This window comes from Durio zibethinus, unplaced genomic scaffold (assembly GCF_047325235.1).
Source record: "Durio zibethinus cultivar Kanyao isolate XHJ-2024 unplaced genomic scaffold, ASM4732523v1 HiC_scaffold_3, whole genome shotgun sequence".
Taxonomy (NCBI): domain Eukaryota; kingdom Viridiplantae; phylum Streptophyta; class Magnoliopsida; order Malvales; family Malvaceae; genus Durio; species Durio zibethinus.
Window position 1 is genome coordinate 1153557 of NW_028323044.1, and position 10000 is coordinate 1163556.

A 10000-nucleotide genomic window follows, 5' to 3' on the forward strand; every position below is an offset into this window, starting at 1 on the left:
TTTTTCTATTTACTTTTCTATATCAGAAAAAGAGAGAAGTTCCTATTTTTCAATCTAATACAATATTAAATTAAATAATAGGAGACTCAAAATGAAAGTTTCTTTTTCGCACTCACTCTCCATCACATTGTCAGAACAAAAGTGTCATATGTATCGATATGGAAATATTTGATATGTGAAGACATGATTTGATTTAGATTTATATCTAAAAAATTCTATATATTCTATATAGATAGAAATGGGTCTTGTTGTGTTCTGGAATCAAAGAAAGATAAGATATTGAAAAAGGCTCTTAGGTTGTAACTTGAAATAAACGTTTCTCTTTCTCTATAAAGGAATAGAATATTAATTTATTCCTAGTAACAAGAAGATTGAATCGGAAATATCGACAGATTCTTGTGGAGTCCAAATAAATATGAAAAAAAAAAAGAAATCTACTGTTCCAATTTCATCTCTATCGAATTTTAATATCAGAATAGTGGATATAGTCACGATTCAATGGGTTAGATCCACTTACTTTTTCTTTTGTTGATTTCTAATCTTTACAATTCTTTACAATGGATTTGATTGGAATAATATAATGCAAAATAAAAATAAAAATATATATATATATTTGTCAATTCAAGAGACGACTTATCATTATTCATTATAATAAACAAATGTTCAACTTTCTTTTAGAATTACTCTACTCTAACTCATTAGAATAATAACTTATTAGATAATAACTTATTAGAGTTAAATTATACAGTTTCTAATTAAATTATTATACATATACAGTTGGTTTTTTATTACCAATAAAAACAACACCCCTATTCTTCGTTTAAATATGAATACTACTATTTCACTGGAGTTTTATGAAAAAAAAAGCCAAAAGCCCCTTATCGGATTTGAACCGATGACTTACGCCTTACCATGGCGTTACTCTACCACTGAGTTAAAAGGGCCGTTCGATTCAATTACTGAATGAATCGATAAGATCTATTTATATATATATATATAAGTATAAGTTATATATATATAAGTATATGCAGTAGACTCATAGTGGCTAGTAGCTCATTCAGGAATGAGAATTCTAATTTACTTAACGTGTAGAGGGTAAAATGGGTTTATTGATATTGGATTTGATAAATATCAATGCAATGAATTGTTTCAAGGCCGATCATAATTGGCTTATCAGAACAGAACGAAATTCATTTATTTGATTTGATTAATAGATGTACCTTAGCAATTCGACATGGATCCAATATATTTTATCGAAACATGTGATGAAGAGATTTGCTTTGTCCACCGAACCCAATTTTTAGAAAAAAAAAAAAACACACATAATTTTCGATAACTTCTTGCTCCCTCTTCCCAAAATTCCAGATTTACTTTTTGTTAATTTCCTGGCTTAGTGTGAGATAGAAATACGCCTGTCTCGTCTTAATCTTAATAATGAGTGAATCAATGAATGAAAGTGGAAGAAATGAAGAATGAAAGTGGAAGAAATGAAGTTTAACTCCCCTTTTTATGTTTATGTCAGACCAATCACTTCCCGAAAGGATCTTATACTTTGTATTATTAATATAATCTAGTTTCTTTTTATAATATCGATTTATATAATATAATAATATAATAGATTGAATTTATCTAATTTATTTCTATATCTAATTTATTTCTATATAGAATAGAGTGGCGATTCAAATGAATGATTTATGAGTATAAATCATGAATCAAAAATGGAAAATCATAAAAGATGGAAAAAGCTTTCGGATCTAGTCATATCATTCCATTATATTGACAATTTCAAAAAACTGTTCATACTATGAGCATAGTATGATGTCGGTCAGGCAAATATGCCCCCATCGTCTAGCGGTTCAGGACATCTCTCTTTCAAGGAGGCAGCGGGGATTCGACTTCCCCTGGGGGTAGGGTACTACGAAAGGAAGTTGATCATGGATTATCAATAAACCTATAATTGATTCTTCCTGGGTCGATGCCCGAGCGGTTAATGGGGACGGACTGTAAATTCGTTGGCAATATGTCTACGCTGGTTCAAATCCAGCTCGGCCCAATAATTCGCTGATCCGCCATAACATAAAATGCCCATTTTTTTGTATTTTGTTTTCCAGAAAAGCCAAACAAAAAAATTAGGGAAGAATAAAAAAAGTCCAATTTTCTGATATATCCATCCCTACCGCTATTTGTTTTTTATTTGTTCTATTTATTTGTTCCCATAAATTCTGACCTTGATAATGATCTAGATTCATATCAGGATCATTAAGTATAAAGTTTAATGAAAAGAAAGAGTAAAGTAAAGAAAAAAGACTCTTTTTTTTTTTTCATTTTAAAATTGATTATCGATCGATTTGGCAATAACGAAAGGATTACTAGTAACTAGTAATCCGCGTTGCTCTCACTAAAGCGCATACCCGTATGGATATCAATATATCACTCGCGCCTTTGTTTGTTACAACACGGCGATTCGAATCTAAAATTTAAATAGAAAATGGCTTGAATGAAATCATAAGAATATCTATGCTGTACACTTTTCTTTATTGCCCTGGGATTGTAGTTCAATTGGTCAGAGCACCGCCCTGTCAAGGCGGAAGCTGCGGGTTCGAGCCCCGTCAGTCCCGACGGATACAATAAAAAAAAAATACATCAATTGATCCCTCCATTTTCTGTGAAAGGGAATACAAATGAAAGAATTTCATTCCCAAGGATAGCCTTTTTTATTTATTTTTTCCTTTCCATTTTTTGTTGGGGTTTATTTGTAAACTATTTGTAAACGGTGAAAGTGGAAAAGCAGTCAGATGATACATCATCAGATGATTGTACAAGGAAGGCGGTAGATTATCGAAAAGAAAGAGTGGAAAAGAATATATAGAAATAAAGGAAAGGAATTCTTTTGATTGGGCCAGGAATCCAATTTTGTATTCGGTGTGGATAAAAGAGCTTCCTATGTTATACTATTCAATTCTCGACGGTGAATCGATTTGATAGCTTAGATATTGTTATTCATGATATTGATCCGATTCGATGTCATTGAAATGTAAGTCATCGCATTGAATTTACAAGCGACAAATTTATCATCTCTATGGGATTAAATCCCGAGTTATTGCGAAGTAAAAAAAACAATGAAATTATGGAAGTAAATATTCTCGCATTTATTGCTACAGCGCTGTTCATTCTAGTTCCTACCGCCTTTTTACTTATAATATACGTAAAAACTGTCAGTCAAAGTGATTAATTTGAATGAAACTTGACTTTTTATCAAGGATTTAAGAAAAAAAGGATTCCAATTTCACGTCTTAAATAAATTAAATAAAATGAATGGACTAGAATCAGCAGTATCCTATCAAACTCGATAGTATGGTAGAAAAAAAATATGAATCTTTCTACCATACTATCCATATCTATTATTGTAATGTATAAAGATACAAGCTTAATATAGATGAATCTACAATATGTATCTTCATACATGTCGATATCAATTAAATATATGTAATGAAATATATGTAATGTACATAGTATCTCAATTTTATTTCTTCGCTTGATCTATTTTATTTGTGTTGATTTCAATCAATCTGAAATAATTGAAAGGCAAGTCTTACGATTTTCTAATTCTTTCATTTCATGGAACCGATTTTTAATTTAACTTCTTTTCTTTGATCCATGATATGAAATGAGTCAATAAAGCATGGCATAAATAAAATTCCTAAAATAATAAATAAAACAGGGGGTAAGTGTGCAATATGTGACTACACTAAGGCAAGATCTTATTAAATAAAAGAACTACTTTTTTTCTCTTTGAACAGTAACAGTAAAGAGGGAAGGAAATAAAAACAAACAAATACAGAAAAAAAAAAGGGGGGGGGGTTCCTTGTCCCTCATTGTCCATATATAACTCTGGTAAGAGCTGGTTCATCAAAATAGAAAATTTAGGAAGAATTCTTTTTTTTTTTTAATAAATTGCCTATCATCCGTATCCCTTTTACTTTCGAAATACGAACATGGGAATTATTGAAATGTTTGTTTGATTTTGATTGAAAGGGTATTATTCATAGAATACATTACTCCACTAGAATCCAAGAATTTCGAAATGAAGACTAATAAAATAGTTAAAAAGGCTTTGCAAAACGATCTAGAAAACAATTGATACGGTTTGATTCCTCAACCCAATTAGAAGTACCCCTAGAGTCCACTTCTTCCCCATACTACGAGTGAAAGGGAAAATGTAAAGACTACCATTAAAGCAGCCCAAGCAAGACTTACTATATCCATGTGTATTATGTCCCCTAATTTCTATGAATATGAAACAAATAGGAAGGAATTTTTCCATTATTGTTCACTAATAATAGTGGAATTACCGGTGCAGAGTCAAAAGGAAAAGGGAATTCTGACACACCACCGTTGATGAAACACTTCAATAAATCCGCTTATAACAAGTTCTTATATGATTTCTAGTAAAATCGAGAACCATTAAGCACAAGCAAAATACGCAGTAACACTTTTGGAAGTATCAAAAGAATGTTACTCACATGTAGCAATAATAAGACTTCTTCTTTCTTTTGGTGTCCCTTATTAAGTAAAAGCCAATTATCCATCCAATCTAATATTGATTGGATGCCTGAACACTCAGAGACTTTCATCAGTCTGTATACAAAGTATCTTCCAACCCTTCTACAACCATTCATTAGTTAATTAAACACTCCCGTTATCCAATCTAATTCAAGACTCCGATAGTAGCCCCTCTATTAGTAGGGGAGGGGCTACCATATCAAGATTTACTCATTCCCTTCCACTACTCTAGTTTTTCCTTGAATCCTAGACGTAAGGATTTACAACACTTTAGAAAACAAAACCTCCGGAAGTTTATAATCAAGTTTATAATCAAGAAAGTATCAAGAGTCCTTTTCTTACACTTGTTTTTGCCGGAGAAAATTGGTCGAGTTATATCAGCAAAACAGAATATAGGATTTCGCGTTTTTTGTTGATCAGGCGACACCCGGATTTGAACTGGGGAATAAGGGATTTGCAGTCCCCCGCCTTACCGCTCGGCCATGTCGCCAAAAGGCTACAAACAAAAAAATGAGAGTATCCCCTTTTTATTTTTAGATTGGATCCATACCTTCAATTGGTTATAGTATCTCAAGACACACAATATCTAAAAACAAAAACTTTCCCTTTCTTTTTTCTTTTCTATTGAAAAAGAAAATGTGGATTCTCAGTTACAAAAGTAAAAATGCAGGACAAAAAAATTGGAACCATTAACTATTAACTATTGACGGCAAATTTATGGACGATTCTTCTTCACTTGTCTTTCTCTAATGGTATAAGAAAATAAAAATGGATACATAACTAATTAGTATTGATTTTTTTTTTCAATTTTTCAATTCAATAAAAAAACTTTCTTAATTTCAATTATAAATTATATAATTATAAATTATATTATAATAATATAACAGCAATTATGAGTCTATGTAAACCCCCGAACATAAGTTGTTACACAGCTCTAGTTATCTAATGAGGTATTTTATCTATCTAGATATGATGTCCATAGGGAATCAGCAAGAAATTATCGTGTTTCAATTTTTCATTGAATAGATTAAAATTAAAGAAAAAATAGAATTTTTGATAGAGCACGCCATGTGTTGTCTCCACTAGAGAGCTATAATGGAATAAAAAGAAAAGAGGAAAGACATATATAAATAGAAATGCTATATCTGCATATGTTTAATAAATACAAGCCCTCTTTTCGTACGCACTTCAATCATATTCTAAATATTCTACTAAAAAATAAAAAACTAAAAAATGGGTAAAAACATCTCTCTTCTCTGCGAATCATTTTTTGAACAGAACAATGGAATCTATGAAAAAATTAAGTGCTAGAAAAATCAACTCTCTCCCGATATATATTTTATGATTATTTTGTCTTTATCTCAACGAACAGATCAAATCAGGAATTCATTTCATTTTTCTGGTATTCAATCGGATTGGAATATGGAATATCATAATAATGGTAGAAATTGAATTATTATTTTTTTTTTTGATATTCTATACAAAACTCCATAAGGCTAAATGGCATTTATCAATTCTTTTATGTAGCTGTTTGTTATAAATATAAATTAAAATTTGAGTATAATTTTTCTTCTTCCGTTCATACGCATTTCATACATTCCATATATATTATATGGTATATGGAGTTAGATAAAATTTCATGTGATTCAGTAAACAGAATAGAAATTCAATTCCATCATTATTAGATCGATTCATATGATTCGATGAAGAATGAGAAAAGAATGGGATTTTTTTGATAAATGGGAAATTCAAAATGCTCGGGAATGAAAATGGGGAAATGTATACAATACCTGGGTTGAATCAGATACAATTTGAAGGATTTTGTGGGTTCATGGATCGGGGCTTAACAGAAGAACTTGATAAGTTTCCAAAAATTGAAGATACAGATCAAGAAATTGAATTTCAATTATTTGTGGAAACATATCAATTGGTGGAACCGTTGATAAAAGAAAGGGATGCTGTATATGAATCACTCACATATTCTTCTAAATTATATGTATCCGCAGGATTAATTTTGAAAACCAGTAAGGATATGCAAGAACAAACAATTTTTATTGGAAACATTCCTTTAATGAACTCCCTCGGAACTTCTATAGTAAATGGAATATACAGAATTGTGATCAATCAAATATTGCAAAGCCCCGGTATCTATTATCGATCAGAATTGGATCCTAACGGAATTTCGGTCTATACTGGTACCATAATATCAGATTGGGGGGGGGAGGTTCGAATTAGAGATTGATAGAAAAGCAAGGATATGGGCTCGTGTAAGTAGGAAACAGAAAATATCTATTCTAGTTCTATCATCAGCTATGGGTTCGAATCTAAGAGAAATTCTAGAGAATGTTTGCTACCCTGAAATTTTCTTGTCTTTCCTGACCGATAAGGAAAAAAAAAAAATTGGGTCAAAAGAAAATGCCATTTTGGAGTTTTATCAACAATTTTCTTGTGTAGGCGGGGATCCGGTATTTTCTGAATCCTTGTGTAAGGAATTACAAAAGAAATTCTTTCAGCAAAGATGTGAATTAGGAAGGATTGGTCGACGAAATATGAACCAGAGACTGAATCTTAATATACCTCAGAACAATACATTTTTGTTACCGCGAGATATATTGGCAGCTGCGGATCATTTGATTGGAATGAAATTTGGAATGGGTACACTTGACGATATGAATCATTTGAAAAATAAGCGTATTCGTTCTGTAGCGGATCTCTTACAAGATCAATTCGGATTGGCTCTGGTTCGTTTAGAAAATGTAGTTAGAGGAACTATATGCGGAGCAATTAGGCATAAATTGATACCGACTCCTCAGAATTTGGTAACTTCGACTCCATTAACAACCACTTATGAATCCTTTTTCGGATTACACCCATTGTCTCAAGTTTTGGATCGAACAAATCCATTGACACAAATAGTTCATGGGAGAAAATTGAGTTATTTGGGCCCCGGAGGATTGACCGGGCGAACTGCTAATTTTCGGATACGAGATATCCATCCTAGTTACTATGGACGCATTTGCCCAATTGACACGTCTGAAGGAATCAATGTTGGACTTATTGGATCCTTAGCAATTCATGCCAGGATTGGTCGTTGGGGGTCTCTAGAAAGTCCATTTTATAAAATATTTGAGAGATCAAAAAAAGCACAGATGCTTTATTTATCCCCAAGTCGAGATGAATATTATATGGTAGCGGCAGGAAATTCTTTGGCCTTGAATCAGGGTATTCAGGAAGAACAGGTTGTTCCGGCTCGATACCGCCAAGAATTCCTGACTATTGCATGGGAACAAGTTCATCTTCGAAGTATTTTTCCTTTTCAATATTTTTCTATGGGAGCTTCCCTCATTCCTTTTATCGAGCATAATGACGCGAATCGGGCTTTAATGAGTTCTAATATGCAACGCCAAGCAGTTCCGCTTTCGCGTTCCGAGAAGTGCATTGTTGGAACTGGGTTGGAACGCCAATTGGCTCTAGATTCAGGGGTTCCCGCTATAGCCGATCAAGAGGGAAAGATCATTTCTACCGATACTGACAAGATTATTTTATCGGGTAATGGGGATACTCTAAGCATTCCATTAGTTATGTATCAACGTTCCAACAAAAATACTTGTATGCATCAAACTCCCCGGGTTCAGCGGGGTAAATGCATTAAAAAGGGACAGATTTTAGCGGATGGTGCCGCTACGGTTGGTGGCGAACTCGCTTTGGGCAAAAACGTATTAGTAGCTTATATGCCATGGGAAGGTTACAATTTTGAGGATGCGGTACTCATTAGCGAGCGTCTAGTATATGAAGATATTTATACTTCTTTTCACATACGAAAATATGAAATTCAGACTCATGTGACAAGCCAAGGTCCTGAAAGAATCACTAACGAAATATCGCACCTAGAAGCCCATTTACTCCGCAATTTAGACAAAAATGGAATTGTGATGCTGGGATCTTGGGTGGAGACGGGCGATATTTTAGTAGGTAAATTAACGCCTCAGGTGGCGAAAGAATCATCATATGCTCCAGAAGATAGATTATTACGGGCCATACTTGGGATTCAGGTATCCACTTCAAAGGAAACTTGTCTAAAATTACCTATAGGTGGGAGGGGTCGAGTCATCGATGTGAGATGGATCCAGAAAAAAGGGGGTTCTAGTTATAATCCGGAAACGATTCGTGTATATATTTCACAGAAACGCGAAATGAAAGTAGGCGATAAAGTAGCCGGAAGACATGGAAATAAGGGTATCATTTCCAAAATTTTACCTAGACAGGATATGCCTTATTTGCAAGACGGAAGACCTGTTGATATGGTCTTCAACCCATTAGGAGTCCCTTCACGAATGAATGTGGGACAGATATTTGAATGCTCGCTTGGGTTAGCAGGGAGTCTACTAGATAGACATTATCGAATAGCACCGTTTGATGAGAGATATGAACAAGAGGCTTCGAGAAAACTAGTGTTTTCCGAATTATATGAAGCCGGTAAGCAAACAGCGAATCCATGGGTATTTGAACCCGAGTATCCAGGAAAAAGCAGACTATTTGATGGAAGAACGGGGGACCCTTTTGAACAACCTGTTATAATAGGAAAACCTTATATCTTGAAATTAATTCATCAAGTTGATGATAAAATACATGGGCGTTCCAGTGGACATTATACACTTGTTACACAACAACCACTTAGAGGAAGGTCCAAGCAAGGAGGACAACGGGTAGGAGAAATGGAGGTTTGGGCTCTAGAGGGATTTGGTGTTGCTCATATTTTACAAGAAATGCTTACTTATAAATCTGATCATATTAGAGCTCGCCAAGAAGTACTTGGTACTATGATCATTGGAGGAACAATACCTAAACCTGAAAATGCTCCAGAATCTTTTCGATTGCTCGTCCGAGAATTACGATCTTTGGCTCTGGAACTGAATCATTTCCTTGTATCTGAGAAGAACTTCCAGATTAATAGGAAGGAAGCTTAATCGGAATGAATCAGAATTTGTCTTCTATGATCGACCGATATAAACATCAACAACTCCGAATTGGCTCAGTTTCTCCCCAACAAATAAGTGCTTGGGCCAATAAAATCCTACCTAATGGAGAAACCGTTGGAGAGGTGACAAAACCCTATACTTTTCATTACAAAACCAATAAACCGGAAAAGGATGGATTATTTTGTGAAAGAATTTTTGGACCTATAAAAAGTGGAATTTGCGCTTGTGGAAATTATCGAGTAATTGGAAATGAAAAGCAGGGCCCTAAATTTTGTGAACAATGCGGAGTTGAATTTGTTGATTATCGGATACGAAGATATCAAATGGGATACATAAAACTGGCATGTCCAGTAACTCATGTATGGTATTTGAAACGTCGTCCTAGTTATATCGCCAATCTTTTAGATAAACCTCTTAAAGAATTAGAGGGTCTAGTATACTGCGATGTGTGATTTGAT